Below are 17,463 nucleotides of genomic sequence, written 5' to 3'. Positions count from 1 at the left end.
ACAAGTGGGGAGAGCCTACCAGAAACTTGTAAAGTGTATCACACGTGACCTTGGATTAGTCAGCTCGCTCACAAAAAGATCAGAGTATAAACTCTTCTGAGCACAGATTTTCACCTACACAGGTAGGAAAGACAAAAGGCCGATTTCTACCTTTGTCTGACTGTCTGCTTCCTTTCCATGGAAGGATTTGTAGGTTGTCCCAAATCAGATGATAAAGTATAAGAAATCCAAATCAGAAGTGAAATTCACAGAACAGACAGACAGACCATTAACACATCGAGAATTATGTTGTGAAGCTTCACGTTACCTTTGGGAATCTCAATCTTCACTTAATTTAATCAATCTAATATATGTTCTTCAGTCTGAAACTACATTAAATTACTGACATTTTTTTTCTTTCTACTATCAACTTTCAAAACGTATAAAATAAGACTATCATAAGAAAAATAATTAAGTTTATATTCCATTGCCATCAGTTTTCAATGTCTTATATTAAATTTCCTTCTTCCTACTCAAATCAGCGAGATCTGTTTTCCACGATACCTCACAAGCCTTGAAATGTCTATTCTGCGAAGCCCTGGAAGCAATATGATAATGAAAATGTTGTTCCTCTTGTTTTAAACACTTTAAGTATCTTAAATAATTACACATTTTGCAGTAACTTTTCATTTCTGATAGTAAACAGGTTTGTTTCACATCATAAACAGATCGTCTAGTCCAACCCACGGGCCATGGCCAGGGACTTCTTTCACTAGATCAGGTTGCTCAAAGCCCCATCCAACCTCACCTTGAACACTTCCAATGACAGGGTATCTACAATTTCTCCAGGCAACTGCTGCAGTGTCTTACCACCCTCACTGTAAAAAATTTCTTCCTTATATCCGGGTCAAACAGACCTAAGATTTCATGGCAAAACTGTCGCAGTCATCAGTGAGCTGAACAGTATGCTCACAGCAACTGGGCCTGCTCACCAAGCAGAAGGATGCCTTCTGCAGTGACCACTGTTGCAACTGTAGGACCACCAATATAAATACCTTACCTCACATTTGTTCACCTGAACAGGCGAGAAACAGAAGACAGTCTTGTGTGTTTTTTTTCATCTCCCCTGCCCATGGATGTTTGAGTATCTCTTCAGTGAAATGACCAGAAGGACTCGCAGGATGCACACCAGCTTCATGGCTGGATGTCAGATATTCCTAGCATCTGAGATATTCCTTGCCACAACTTGTGCAGCCAAAAACAGAGCACCAGAGTACAGATTTAAACGATATGCTCTGGAATTCTGAAATCCAGTTTATGGACTTCACTCTTCCCAAAGCATGAAGCAGTAAGCTTTTCTGCAAACCTAACTCGGTGCACAACGCACAAATAAGAATTACTCACTCTACAGTGAAATTAGAAATTAACCAATTTCTAATTAATTAATATTAAAAATTAAGTTTCCAGTTTCAAGTCTTCCCCTTTTTTTGGGAAAAGGACAAGGTATGACATATGCTGAAGACAACTTAGACTGCAAGAAAGCTATTACTGAGAAATGGTAATTTATCTAAGTTTCAAAACATTACTCTACTACAGAACAACATATCATGCGTTTGGCAAAAGACGGAATAGTACAAATGGCATAATAGATAAACAGCAGAAAGTAAAGTGACATGTAGAAATGGTAAGTCAGAGAAATTAGCTTAATGTTCAAATAAAAGACACGCAGTAAAGAAGTCAACTTTCTGTCGCTATGGCAAGAGATGGACTCTAACTCTGAGAAAGGGAAAATAAAACTGGGCATGTACCAGAGAAACATTCTACTTGAAAAAGCTCTACGATCTGTAGTTGAACATTTCTAGTGTCAGCAGCAGCAGTGTAGGTTCTGTGCAAAACAAAAATTTTGGATCAGAGGAATGGTGGTTCATAATGGAAGTCAGGTGTTACTCATGTCTCTCTGAAGTTAGTGTACTACACCTAAACAGAGAACATAACTTTAAGATCAATACCTGAAGTCTTTTGTTTTCTTTCTAAAGTTCAAAGGTCTTATTCAACAGCACTTATCACTAGGAGTTTGAGAAATGCCCAATTAAAAATTCAGAGGAATCTCAAAAATAGGAGGATGAGTAAAAGAGGACAAAGACTTTTGTTTGCATGTTTCTTCCAAATGCAGCAATAGCAAGACTGCTGCAACAACACTGGAACATCCTATTACAAAGTTCTGCAGGACAATATTTGTTCTTACATTTTTCCTCATGCTGCTATCCTTTTCTGGAGATACTGTGACTTATACTAAAAACTTCTGCAGTATAAAACCATCACATTGCTTTCACTGTACTCAAAACTAATCTTGCGAAGATTTAAACTACATTCAAACATAAGTGTGGTCCAAAGAGCAGAACAAAAAGAGATTAATTGCCAGACGAAAAAGTATTAGGTCAGAATTGCTGTGCAAAAATTGAAGTTATTCCATCTTGTCTTACAAAAATTAATACTGAATTAAGATGAAAATATATAATTATATTTGCCTGTCAGACAATTTATCTTGCCATTAAGTGTGGTTAAGCCACTTTGCCTTACCATTAGATGTCAGTACAGTCTAAGAGAAACTGTACAGGGAGATTCAAGGTCAATAAATCAATCACAAAAGCGAAGTGATTACCAAATTAGATGCCAAAAAGAATGTTAGATACTATTCAGAAAAGGACTAAAGCCCCAAGCATTATAACAGCACTACCTAAGATCCATCTATCTCAAACAAGATGAACTGGAAAAAGTGCCAGCACAGGCATTAAGTGCAGCCCAAGGCATGGAAGAGCTTGCTGAAAAAGGAGAAAAAGAAACACACTGGTACTCCCCAGCCTGAAGAAGACACAACTGCCGGGAATACAACAAATGCACGTAAAATATGCACCGTGTCTCAATTCAATGTCTAGGGAGCACACAGTGAAATAGCAAGCCAGCATATTCAAAACAACAGGAAGCTTTGTCACAGAGTATATAATCAAACTGTAACACTCTGGTGTCACTGGTATCATGGATGCCAAAACTTTAAGTGGTTCTTAAAAGGAATTAAGACAAGTTTATGGAAAACCCACCAGTGGCCACTGATAAGAATGGCCACGATGCAAACCTAGGTGAGAAATCCATCAGCAAGAAAAATGTCAGCGCATGCTTGGTCTCATACATAGCAATCACTGCGCTACATTACACTGACCAAACGTCCTTTTAGCTCAGCATCCAACAGTTGCCATGAAATGAGGTGCTTCATGAAGACCAAGAGCAGAATAAACACAATACTTTCATTAAGCATCCACTAGTGGCCACTCTTGGAGACAGGACACAGGACAGACAGACCTGCAGTCCCTTCCAACACATGGGCACACCTTACATTCTTAGGAAATGCAGAGATATACCACAAAATGGACTGATCCAGCCATGCAGAAACTGAGGTCCAAAGTTCACAAGGATGTACAAAAAACATCCTAAACCAGAATAAAACTGAAACGAGTAAGCACTATTCTGCCTAAGAGATACTGCTGGAATCAAACTGACAGTCTTTCCAACATAGATTGTAAGAAAAACCTGGAAAATCATCGTAATTAAAAACCTGACAGTGCCATAGAATCCACCATAGCACACGGCAAGCTCTTCCAGCAACAAGCGTCCTTTATTACTACCTGGTTTTGCTTAATTGTCAGTTTAAACTTCCAGTCATCAGATTTTCTTACAGCTTTGCCTGGCAGGTGGAAGAACTCCCTGATGTTCTTTGCATAGGTACTTCTTAAGTATCACCGAGCCATCCCTTGATCTACTTGCAGAAGAGACCAAGCTCCTTGATACCCTCCTAGAAAGTCATGTTTCTGACCCTAAACTGTGTCAAACCTTTGCGTCCTTAAATTCAACAGCAGGTCACTAAAGTACCGGTCTGTGAGTGCTAGAACAAGACAAAGCCTTGCAGGAGCAGTTACAATGTCCAATGCAAAACCTTTACCACTCTCCTTCGCAGTCCTCAGATACATCCTGGGACCACACCCAAGATGAAAAGACTTTGCACTTGGTTCAGCAGTTTGTCTGTCACCAGTGCAAAGGTGGTTCTTTTTAGGATGGGGTTCTCTGCCCTGTGAGCACAGCTGACAGTCTCTCATTCTGTATTTATGACCTAAAATTTGAACACAATTTGACTGAGTACAGCTTATTAAAGCAAACTTGATTGTTCTGCAGCACTTTCATCTCTTTTTTATCGCATCAGCAGTCTTTAGTATATTTATCAGTGAAGGTTTTATTTTCTTGTGGACAAAAACATTCAAAATCAGGCCAAGAATGCCCCTTGTCAGCACGCCATTAAAACAAAGCTTATGGGTTTGTGACCTATTGTCCACTATTTTTTAATACTGTGAAAAATGTTTTTGTACTAGTCTGTTTATAATCAAATTACTTTAGCATCGAATAAAACATCTTCCAAAATGTAGTGTAATAATTTGATAATCATTAAGTCCTTACTTTTACGGTACAAGATTGTAAAATGGTGGTTTTGACAGGGAATATGGTGTAAACAGTAGAAGAGATTGTGATAGTAATTCTGTCATTATAAGCTTTTTATGAGATATTTCTCTTCTCCATAAGGTTTTTTTCCAAAGCTTTTTTTCTTTAGTAGCATTCTCTCTCAATTACAGATCTGTCCACAAGCCAAATACTACTCACTACTGAAAACACATTACTGCAGATGTGTATGACTACAGCCAGATGGGAAGCATCTCTGCTAACTCAGATTTCTAGGTCATGAATAAAACTTCATTCAGAAGCTCAAACTATGATTAGAAAATTATCAAAGCCTACCTATCTGAGACACCTCCATTTTAAGCAAAATTAAAAAGATATCCTTAGTGTCAGAAAACACTCGCTCATCGAGCAATATTCCAGCTATGCTTCTCAAACTCAGAACCAGCATTTCTAAAAACTTCATTTCAGGTATTCAGAAAGACTGGCATTGCGACAAGCCTCAGTCTTATGAACAGATTTAAAGGAAATGAAAATTAAGAGGCTGGTGTGGACCTCCTCAGATTACGAATCCGATTCATTCACATGTTGAATTCCTGACTTTGCCTTACTCTCAGACCTGCGACATGCAGCCTGGTGGGTGCATTCTTCATTTCATCCACCACCGGTTTGGTTTGTAAAGCAACACACGCAGACATACCCGCGCACACAGGGATACTGTGATACCTACTGTTTTACAAAGTACTTTAAAACTCCCAAATGAAAACAATTTTAAAACGTCAAGTAAGTGTGTTGCCAGATCAGTGTTAAAGCAATCACTTCTGTGTTTTTTGAAGTCTGAAATGAAAGAAAATTACATGGAAAGAAGATCAATCTCCACTCAGTTTTTTCTGAACAGGCTGAAAAGCCGAAAGCCTCCCTCCCTTTTGGAGAGTTGGATGTAAGAAACAGTAACTGTGTAAATGAAAAACAAAATCTTAGGGATTTTGAGAGATAAGAGCAGTGAAACTGAACTGCCTCTACAGAAAATAATTCAAAACACATGATTTTCATTATTTGAATCAGAAACTCAAAATTAATAACATGCATTTAATATTTTAATGCACCTGAGAAAGCATAACAGGATGCAAAGAATTAGTCATCACTCATGACAATAAAAAGGCTAATGCCTCGGTTAATGAATTCTCTAGGAAAGGAAACAATTACTGGTGCATTTCACGAATCTCCATTGCTAGAAAGGATTCAAACCAGCAGGGAGAAAAGATTACTTTTAACCTTTTATTGATTTATTGCCTCTTTTTTTTTTTTTCTTTTTCTCCAAGAAAGACACAAACCCACAGCCAAAAGCCAGGCGCACTGACTGCATGCGAACTCCACATGTGAAACTGGTTCCTCTGCCACAGAAATAGCCCAGGAGTGTTCAGAAACCTGTGCTTTACAGATTAAAACTACTGCTCAAAATAACATGTGCTTGTTCAGTGAAACAGAAAGTGCGAGGAGCACAGAAAGAAGCTATATTCTGAAAGCGAGTAAGAAATCATGCCTAAAGACATTTAGGTTAGGAACTTGGTCAAGGCTAAGTCTAGAAAAAGAACTGTGGGACCTGCAGTGGTTTTTTCTCTGCACCAAAAAGCCTTGTATGTTGTATATGTGCACACATGCCTCTGTGAGAAATTAAGTACTGGGAAATCATCTTTTGACATTAAATTCTTTCCTCTTGAACAGTAAACTATTCATGTAATATTTAAATATTATGATTACACCCCATCTCTTCAAAATTGCTTTTATATCTAATAAGTATTTTAGTGAAATAACTTTGTTTGTATAAGGCAAATACAATTCTTGGCCACATTTTTAGTTTGCCCATATTACTGCCCTGTGTAATACCAGCAGTATCAGTATCACAACAACAGGCTTTTTTATGCTGTTTACGAACCTTGGAATAGAAACTTTTTTCATACAAAAAGCTAACATGTCATATTTTCAAAATGTGCAGTACTACAGCACTAGATTGGATACACCTGACCTCCTTCATCAAAGGCATTTTTAAGCCAAGTATAAATTCATCTTGTAATACTTTTATTAATTGGTATACACATTACAGACTTTAAGAATGGTAGTTAAACTGTTTAACCAAGTAAGTACTGCAGATATTATCCTTGTTGCTCAATTTTTCAAAAAAGAAAAAAAACACAAGACACTTCACATGATTAGCTTCCAGAGACTGTGTTTCCAGTTATGCTCTCGTTGAAAAAAAGAAAATACCAAGGATAAAGCTTTGCTACTATAGCTCCTACTCTTAAGACCATGGCAACTCGTTCCAGGCAGAATAAAAGATATCTGTCTGGGTGTTCATCTATCGCTTACTTATGTGTCCTGGTAGAACTACATTTTTTTAGTAACTTACAAATTACAAATCTAATTTTAAAAGAGTATATATAGCCATATATAAATGTTTGGGGTTTTTTAATGCAATCCAAATGCTGGACCACTGCTTTCTCCCAGTTTAATGAGAATACAAATTCTACCACCTAAAAACAATAAAACAGTAAATATCAAGTGTATTTACTCTGCATTTCCCAGAAATCAACACTAAAAAGATAGTTAATTTTGCAGTTTATAAGTGATCATTAATAACATTTAGCCATAGAATTCCTACATTTCTTCAACATTTCTCTTATCAGTAGAATTATATATCTGGGACATAAATCCTTCAGAAGTTTGTGGCATTAGAAAAGCTAAATTTCTTTAACAAACAGGTATAGCTACGTTAAGAATTAAAAAAAAAATTTCAACTGTAACAGTAGATACTGGCAAGATGTTTTCCCTCCTTACTAAGCAATAAAAACTTGAAGATAAGGCAATATGAAACAAGCAACCATACAAGTGACAAGTTCCATTTACTTCAGAAGTATTACCCTTTATGTTTTAATTTAAGCCATCTTTGTCAAGCTTTACACATTTACCTACAGTTCTATAAACCACAAAATGGTTTGGGTTGGGAGCGACCTTAAAGATCACCTAGTCCCAACCCCCCGCCATGGGCAGGGTCACCTTCCACTAGACCAGGTTGCTCCAAGCCCCATCCAACCTGGCCTTGAACACTGCCAGGGAAGGGGCATCCATGGATGCACAATCACACCACAGTGCTGCATTTTATAGATCAATACCAGTTTGCAAGGGCTGTAAATTGTAGCTATAAACCCCCAACTACTAGAATACCTACTTGACAAAATAGAAAATACTACTGAACTCTACAAAAATACCTCGAAGTATAATTACCAGATTGTTTCCCACTGTGGCTCCCTCACCCTTGGACTCCTGGAAACAGTTATCTAGCCTCAAAGGCATCGCTGACCGTCTTCCTGCAATCAACTTTCATACTCGACTAGAGAAATTGTTTAATTGGTAATTCTTTTCCCCGCATTTTGGTGTCAATCTACATCTCCTGACATGACATTTCATTAAGAAATTTCCAGCCAACTACACTCCCATCTCAATCACAGTAATATAGAGCATTTTCACACCTTGCTAAATTCTGTAAGCAATCTCCATCGCAATTACACGAATTGCTTATGCAGAAGATTAATGCTAGTGGCTAGGATATAGTATCTTTAACGCAATTAAGTGTGGGGAAACAAAGAATTAAAAGTACAATTAGATAGTCTCATGCATCTGAGACTGACTGACAATTGTATATGATACAATATATTATAACCAACACTAGCATACACTACTCATTTTCCAAATTGATTATGCTTTGACTATACTCAGCATTTAAGCTCATCTGCTCGCTCTGTTATTCAGGAGTGGGAAGGCAGGGGAGAGAACTAGAGTTACCACAGGCTGCTTCGCTATTGACTTCTGCAAACTTTGCTTTTCAGATACATACAGGGAGTACAGTTTTTAAACTGGATTTTCCCCTCTTTGTTCACACACTGTGGTGAGACACAGTCTTTCTCAAGAGAAAGGACCTTAAAAATTTGGGAACTGTGTTCTTTATCTCTGCATTTTAAAGAGCTCTTGGACGTCAGAGTCGCAGCTTGCTCAGTTTTTGAGATGCACTGCAATGTAAAACAATTTTGAAATTTGCAGAAGGGGACAAACAGGCAATTATGTTTTCACACCCTAAAACCATTAAGTAGATGTTAGAAATCTTCGTAAGCTTCTTCATGCTCACCTCAGGATCCAAGATCCAGACATCATATATACCAAAAACCTGGCACGGTTAAGTCGGACCAAACACAACAAGCTATTTTGTTTTATTCCAAAAAGGTTTTAGTGCAACTACATTCATCGCAGCATCTCAGTATCTTTCTGCAATGTAACTGATGTAACTATAAATTTTCACAGTTTATTCTCCCTCATATCTGGGAAGAGACCTGTATGTGCAGCCTCCTATTTTCAGTTTCCTTACCTGAACATACATGCTGTTTTGTATCTTGTTATAAAAGAAAGCTCAAGCAAGAAGTGCACTTGGTAGCTGGTCTGGAAAGTGGTAAGACCGTAATAGTCTTTAATGGAAATTCATTTCAGTCCTACACTACACTAGGAAATAAAATTTCCAGGCCATATTAAGTTGAAGGTTAGCTCTTCTTGATTAATTAGAATGCTCCTGTTACTGAGGAGGGCAGGTTCTACCTAAAAGTTTTAAACTATCTTAAGTTTGTTAACATTTTTACATCTTGAAGGTAAGGCCAAAGCTGTGAATGTAATATTCTCTAAAAAACTAAGCAGAAACTTTTAAAAATACGTAAAAAAGACTGAAAGCTAGACATGGACAAAGTAGTTTGCATTTCTCAAGAAATGTATTCCTTAATTCTGGATGAAAGTTGCAGATCTGAGACAAGAGAAGAAGCACGGCACATTACGTCCAGCACCCAAGGCATTCGTTCACATTCTCAAACCTTTTAACCAGTTATCACGCAGATGACTATAATTTAAACAAGAATTATTCCTTGTATGACTCCTCATAGAAGAGATGTGGGGGTGGCATACTGTGTCACTGTATACTGAATATGCTTCTTCAAGAAACTCTTGAACCATTTTAGTGTATTGATCTCCTGTCAGAGAGAAGCATGGCATTTCTGGCCTGTGAGAATGCCACGCTGTCACTGAGAACGAGAGGAGACATCCACTCACCGCCCATCAGCAGGTCCCTCAGTAGCACCCTACGCTGCTTTCCAAGGCACAGCTGCCATAATGCTGACTTTTAAAAAGGTCTAGACAAAAATTCACATAAATTAGATGAACTTCCCATTGATTTCTGGTGTACTAGGGGCCTCTCCAGTAATGTCAAATGAATGACAGTTGGCTGGAATCAGAGCACCTGGAGAGAAAAAAAAACGGAGTTTTGCAGTATTGCATCAGGAGGAAAACCACAGATTTCTTCCATGAAAGCCTCACTGTGCTACTTTTGATTCCCAGTAGCCCAAGCTGTTCATAACTCTTCTGCAGGCCAACTACTCCAAAAATACTCTTCATAAAGTGTCTGCAGGGATCATGATGCAAAAAACTGCTCTTGGAATCTGCTTTCATAGCTGGGAAACCCTAGTATTTCACATTTTCCTTATTTTTGGAGCTTGACAATACTTGCTGTTCTCGCTTGTCCTCAGTACGACTTCCTCACCTCCTTCTCAAGATGACTCCTGAACTCTTTGCAGGCTACTGCTTACACTTCCTCCTCGCTCCTTCATGGTTCCTGGCTACACTGCTAGGAAAACAAAGCTCCTAAACCCAGCAGACTGCCTGGATTATCAACTCCGTTGTCTGCAAGGAGATGCAAGAACTGAGTGAAACTCTGGTTCTCCTTTTAAAAATCAGAACCTCTATGGAAGTGATTAAGAACTGGTTACCGATTGCCTCTTCACTTTCACAGCATTAGCACCTCCACTAAAATACTTGGAACTATTTCAATGCTTAATATGAGAACCTAAACAGCCAGACGATATTATCCCGTCTTCAGAAAACAAATGAGACAATAAACCAAAAGTTGCTTTTCCAAATACAAATTCAAAACAAACTTCAGAGAAGACAATCCCAATGCTCCTTCTAAAATAAGCAGTAGAGATGCTAGTACCACACTTTTACTAAGAAACAAATATTTTCCCCTCCAGTCTGTATAATAATTAATTTTAATGCTCTACAAGAAGGAAAACATTACTTTCTAACTGTGAAAATGTATTCTACATTGCATGAAGTGCTGACCCATCCTATGTGGGGAAGAGTACCTGTCACCCCTCTGCCAACCCAGAGAGATCTCAGAGTTGCCTGACCCCAACTTTCATGAACGGTCATTTGGGCAAAAATAATCTGAGCAACTCTAATACATGAGAGGTCAACAGCCACCAGACCAAGCATGAAAAGCACTGTAAGGAATCCATGGCCCAAGAGAGGTCGCAGCAACTTTACTAAACCACATCTGGAGTACGGTTGCAGCAACGACAAAAAAATCTGGTAAGAATCCCCTTACTCAAAAAAGAAACTTTAAATAAGACACAAAACCATCAGAATAGAGGCTTAGTCCTCAAAGCATTTCACCAAAATATTCTGCTAGAAGCAAGAAGTGAAATAACTGTCAATAAATCCTATTATGTCAACAATAGCAATACCACCAAAATTGGAATTTTCTTTTCATCTTTTATCAGAGACACCCAGTATGTTTTTACAGCTGTTTCATAAAGGAACATAAGACAGATTGCCTCACTTTCTCATCATCTTATTTGCTGCAATTAAGAGGTCACTAACAAAAGTAACCTTAACTGTAAGCAAAACCCAAAAGGTTTACAAATACGGGCAGCTACAACTTTGTTTTCAGTCAGTTGAGCTGCCAAAACCTGATGCACTTCCAGCTTGCCTCCCGAAAAGTAAGCAATGAATGATGTGTCATTCTTCCATTTTCTAACAGATTTAGTTTGTCAAATTGTTTAGCACGATGTCTATGCACTTTTATGAGATAATAATTTTCATAAAAAGAACACGTTTCTCACCATTGATATGATCACACCTCTTGTTTCCGGCCTATTTTCAGCATAACTACTCACATGCCCCCCACCACTGCTCATTCACCTGATCACAACTTCATCTGTATTCTGATCAATTACTATTTTTCACTGAATGAGGCAACGAACAAAGCAAGTAGCCAATAAAACAAGTCTTTGTTTTTAAAACCCTCTTAAGACAAATAGATTTAAACTAAAAGCAAACAGGGGTCTACAACATGGCCACAAGATTTTCACATGTAAAGCACTAACAGTACAGAGTATATCTTAAAGGTCAATGTTTATCATGACACCATATGTTTTAATTTATTGTATATAAAGGAATTTTAAACCAGGTAAAACCATTTTTAACTTAATAGTTATGAAATCTGCATATATGGAAAAACATGGCAACAGGGGCACTAATTTCTATCAAGGATAGGTAAACGTTAACCTTGTTTTGACTGCTGGCATTAGTTCTCCAGAAGTAGTTTAAAGACTGCCAACAAAAGGTAGACTAACCCTGAAACATTTTCCTAAATATTTTCAATATAACTGAAAAACAGCTCTCCCTATACATAATCGGACTTGAAAATGTAAACTTCTTTTGCTTGGATAAATAATATCAGGAGTTCAACACAGGTATATTTGCAATTTTATTACAGTTCAAAAACAAATTAAAAACTGTCCTCTGAAAAAACAAGTCTTAAAATACACTAAAAGTACACGTGCTTTTGTTTTATCTGACAGTGTTGTGTATCTGGATTGAGATTGTTAGCTTCTCTATGTCAAGATCTAGATGAAAAATATCTGTATAAAGGGAGTAAAATGTCAAATTCTGAATTATCTGACAATTCTACAACAGATGGCCTAAAATATTAGTGACTCAGTTGTTGCTGGCGTTGGGTCAGCTCTTTACTTTTTAATTAAGGACCTTAATTTTGAACTATTATTTTGCGATAAAATGCCCATCAGGCAAAAAAACAATTAGAGAGTGCATGGCTAAAGATTTTATAAAGCTTGCTCTCCATTTGTGCACGAATTTCCATTCTGGCTGATTAATAAAATTCCAGGTTGGAAAAAACCCCTCCACTCCCAGTTGTTATAATAAGATCCAGCTCTTGGCAGTATGCAAGTGCAGAAATGCTCGACCTCATGCATTTCACCTCACATGCAGACATTTTACAGTTTAAGATGCTCAGATGTAGGTCTCTGGCCTCTTTCTTCCAGAGGGCACACTCCAGGTTTGGGAAGCATGTCAGAGGCGGGCTGACAAGAGGCAGCTACTTCTGCTTTGCACAAGAGATCTCCCGAGCCAAGCTTTCTCCATTGCAGATTGGAGCTTGTTGGGAGTTCACTCGTCATCTGTATCACAAAGCTGTTTGTCTTTCTCCTGTCTCCCTGCATGCTAGTGCTGGATCTCCATCTCCTCTTCCCTACTGCAGCAGAACATCTCCCTTCTGATGAAAGGCTGAGGGAGCTGGGTCTCTTGAGCTTGGAGGAGACTGAGGGGTGACCTCATCAATGTTTATAAATACGCAAAGGGCGAGTGTCAGGAGGATGGAGCCGGGCTCTTCTCGGTGATGGCCAATGACAGGACAAGGGGCAACGAGTGCAAGCTGGAGCACAGGAGGTTCCACATTAACATAAGGAAAAACTTTTTCACTGTGAGGGTGACAGAGCACTGGAACAGGCAGCCCATGGAGGCTGTGGAGTCTCCTTCTCTGGGGACATTCAAAACCCGCCTGGACACGTTCCTGTGTGACCTGCTCTAGGCGGTCCTGCTCTGGCAGGGGGGTTGGACTAGATGATCTTTTGAGGTCCCTTCCAACCCCTGACATTCTGTGATCTGATCTTGTCTTAACTTCAAGTCCATCATGAGTTGCCCCGAGCTGCTCAAAGCCGCTCTAGGCCACCCAGAGAAAGGTCCCTGTTGCACCTGCCCACCAGCATAGTCCCACATCCTGATCTGGGAACTGTCCCGACAGGGAGTTGATGGATTGCCATGCTAGAGACTTCAAAAATATGTAACACTTACATGGGCTGTGCACAGACAGGTTATTGCACTGGAATGAAGTGAGGAAAAGTGAAATCCTGCAAGAGATAAAAATCACTATGCTTGTTCGTTAAATCCAAGAACATCCTAAATTCCATCCAAGCTATCCTATAACTGATGAAAATCAAATGGCAAGTACAAGCTACATAACAAAAAATCCCTTTCCATGTCCTCAATATTTTCTTTCCATTCCCATGTCTTCTGCGTGGAAATGTATCTCCTAAATCACTTCTCTAAACTAGGCTATGCTTGCACTGGCGACAAGAATGCTTCACCATCAGTTACCACTGGGAGCTAAGGTTTGCTCCCTGAAGCATCAATTTGTATCTAATGCTTTGAAATCTGTCTGCAAGAACGCATACAGGTTAGCAATTATAGGGTGGGGTATGTAAAATATTAACATATTTTAGTAAGGAAAAAAAATTACAACCGAATAAACAAACTTTCACTTCCCATTAGATGTGCATCCACAAAAATATACAACTAGGCAGTAATCAACCTTGACAGGATGTCTTTAAATGCAAGATACATTTACTCTTTTTAATAAAAAAAAAAAAAAAAAATAAATTTTTAATGGGTATGAGATTTTCAAGTGTTACAGCAGTCAGAAGATGCATTTGAAGGAAATGGAAATATTAAGCTTGGAAATCTACAAACTTCTATAATTTGTTTACTTTACAACAATTAAAGACCCAAACACCACTCTACTGTTGTGGAACACCGCTTTCCTTTTAAATATGAAGGGTATCTTTGACTTCTGTATCAGGCAAACATGGCAACCTCAGACTTTTTAAACTAAGCCTCGAAAAGTATTTCATGTCATTGAGAAGTTACACTTATTGGCAGTTTAAATAAAGCATTAAGAAGTACAACAATCAACTCTGAAAAATGTGTCCTTTTACAATAAATCCTTCTTAGCACATTTGATTTTGATTTCTATCTATGTAGGGGGAGTTATCTAATCACCGAATCACAGAACGTTAGGGGTTAGAAGGGACCTTGAAAGACCAGCTAGTCCAAACCCCTGCCAAAGCAGGACCACCTAGAGCAGGTCACACAGGATCTAATGTTATAACATAAACTACCTGTGCAATTCTAGAATTTACATTAGTCAGACATGGTAATGGATAAAATTGCGTTTCTTTGCTTTTTGTTTGACATTTGACTGCCCTCTTTAAGGGGCTTTGTTTGCCCCAGCCTGTGAAGCTGGAGAAGTGCACGGGGGAAACACCACAGGTTCAGAAAGCAGGAAAGCACCTGCCACTGTTCTGACAGCGAATCACTCATTCCGTTCTAGTTCTTAATACTCTATTGCGTATTAAAAATATCCAATTTGACAATTTAAAAATAAACAACAGAAAATTAAGAATCAATAAAACATCCCATAATTCCAAAACCGAATGGGTGCCTGTAGATCCTGTGCACAACTTTTGATGGCAGGATTAGGATACTCTTTACTGCCTATCCCAAGGGCTGAAACAGCTATGGCATAAATTAATAATAGTGAGTCTATGAAGGTGGAATTGATACTGGCATCTTGGATGTTATTACTGTAAATGACAGATTAATGGATGAAGGCACAGGACCCCAAAAGTTGACCCAGATATTTAATTACTAGGAAGTAACCAATAATCATATTAATTAGCACAGTTAAAAATCCCACAGAGCAGTAAATTATTTCAAAAGAAATTTTGGCTATAACAATGACAAGTTAAGTAATAACTTACACCAATGCCAGCACAGAATAAATGATTTAATGATCCCCATAGAAAGTTTTATTTTACTGAGATCAATATCTGACCCTTATTATACACTAAAAGCCATGCCTAAAACCAATTATAAGAACTATTGTTGGGTGTCTCAATCACAAAGAAATTTCCTTCCTGATTGTCATTCCATCAAAATTAAATAGATAATATTAAACTAAATGCATCTTTTCAGCATCTCAAGAGCAACAGACACTATTGATATTTTAACATTTTATTAAAAAAATTAACTGAAAGTCTTTGGCACTCAACTTCCTGGATAATTAAAAACCCAAGATTTTTGCAGCACTATTTATTTCTATACACAACATTATCATAGCTAAGTGAACATCAATAGAAATAACAATTTAATACTGCACGTCAAAATTAAAGAAAATGCTGTGAACTTAAGATTTTACGTTATTAAAAGCGTATTTTCAAAAAATAATCCCTTTCAAACTTGACTTCCATCAAATGTTACAAATACTTTATGTGAAACAAAGCGGTTTGTGATGAAGTAAAACTTTTTAAACTAACGCTATCTAGCTATTCTCTATCTTTATGTAACATTACTCAAGTTCTGCAGAAACAGAAGTTATTATCTGAAGATAATGGAAGGATGGACTAGCTAATTAGCTCTTAACTGTAAAAAATTATGCCCACATGCCAAAACGGATCACTTTTAAACAATAATTACTTTTTGAAATCCTATTTTCCAATAAAACCAGATAAGATGCATATAATAAAGGTAATAATATGCGAAGTGAAAAACAGTTAATATTTAATTGCATTATAAAATATTCCTATTCCAATTTTGCAAACTGCCTTTGCAAACATCCAGCTTGTGCACACATCCTGCTTGTGGATGTTACCAGGCAGTAATAGTGATAATTGTCACATGTCAATCAAACATCACTTAAAAAAGCAGTTAAGCTGACAAAGTATGACTTGAATGATGGAATACTCAATTAAAAATTGAGAAGTAATGGAAATAAGATTCTCAACTAACTCTTTTTGTCTGATGTTTCCCATGATCTAAAAGCACACTGAAAATACTGATTACTGACCAGCTGTTAACGTGTTAATCTAAAATAACCTGGGTTTGTATTTATACAGATATGTATGTGCATAAAGGCTTTAAAACTTCAGATATCTTCATTTTAAACTCCCTTGTGTGTTTCTGCAACAGGCACTCTTAAAAAACTTACTAGTTATTTAAATCCAGAAGCAGTTTAATTTTGACATTAGACCAGTTGATTCAGTCATTCGTACATATAAATGTTTCACGATTCATACCTGCCACTCAAAGCTGGGACAGAAACCAAAGTAACTAAAAACAAAAGCAAAGAACTTATCTGGCTGCTTTTCATGTCAATGTTCATTTTGTACTCCTTACAGTATTGTGTCCCTTCTGTGAGTAATTCCCTTAAAAGCTTAATTTTTCAACCAAGTTTGCTTTCAGGAGCAGAAATATGGGTTCCAGAAAGTACGTGAAGAACAATTATTAATCTCTTTAGTACCAGGGGGTGTTGTTATAAACTAGACATTAACCTGTAAATACACCTGGACAACCACTATGGAAATATGTGCACATTTGAGGTACCACATCCCTTAACAGAAAGACTCAAATAATGAACAGAGAATTAATGGAGAAGTTCTCCAGTTCCATTGCAAAACTGAAATTTAAACCAAAGGCAAACTTCTAACGAATTTCAGAAAAGGACTTTCCTGCAGTAAGATCACTAATAGCTTTCAAGTTTTTTCAATGGACAAAAGATAAGAATAAAGCATCCACATAAAACATAACTGTAACTGTAAAAGTCCTGTGTTGTTAAAAGAAATGTGCAGCAATTAATCTAGACTGCTCTCACTCTAATGCTACTTTACTACGATCGAGGTGAAAAAATGGGATCACGAAATAGACAAGTTAAAGATTAATTTCTCAGAAGCTCCTACAGCTGAAAGTGGGCAACTGCAGATTAACTACAAGGATGAGAAATCCAGAGCCTACAAAGATGAGAAATTTAGACCATCTGTATTATATCAGGTATTAGTTTGTGCACTCTGCTTGGCTTTCCATCAAACTCTGGCCCTTAAAAAACCCCTTTTGTTTAAAGCTTTAAAGACTACAGCTGTTCTTATTACTGGTTTTGGAAATCACTACTCAAACCCTGCTTTAAAATACAACATACCTCAAAAGACT

This window comes from Leptosomus discolor, chromosome 4, assembly GCF_034619465.1.
Source record: "Leptosomus discolor isolate bLepDis1 chromosome 4, bLepDis1.hap2, whole genome shotgun sequence".
Classification (NCBI taxonomy): Eukaryota; Metazoa; Chordata; class Aves; order Leptosomiformes; family Leptosomidae; genus Leptosomus; species Leptosomus discolor.
The sequence above is the reverse complement of the archived record's forward strand: the minus strand, read 5'-3'. Positions refer to the sequence as shown.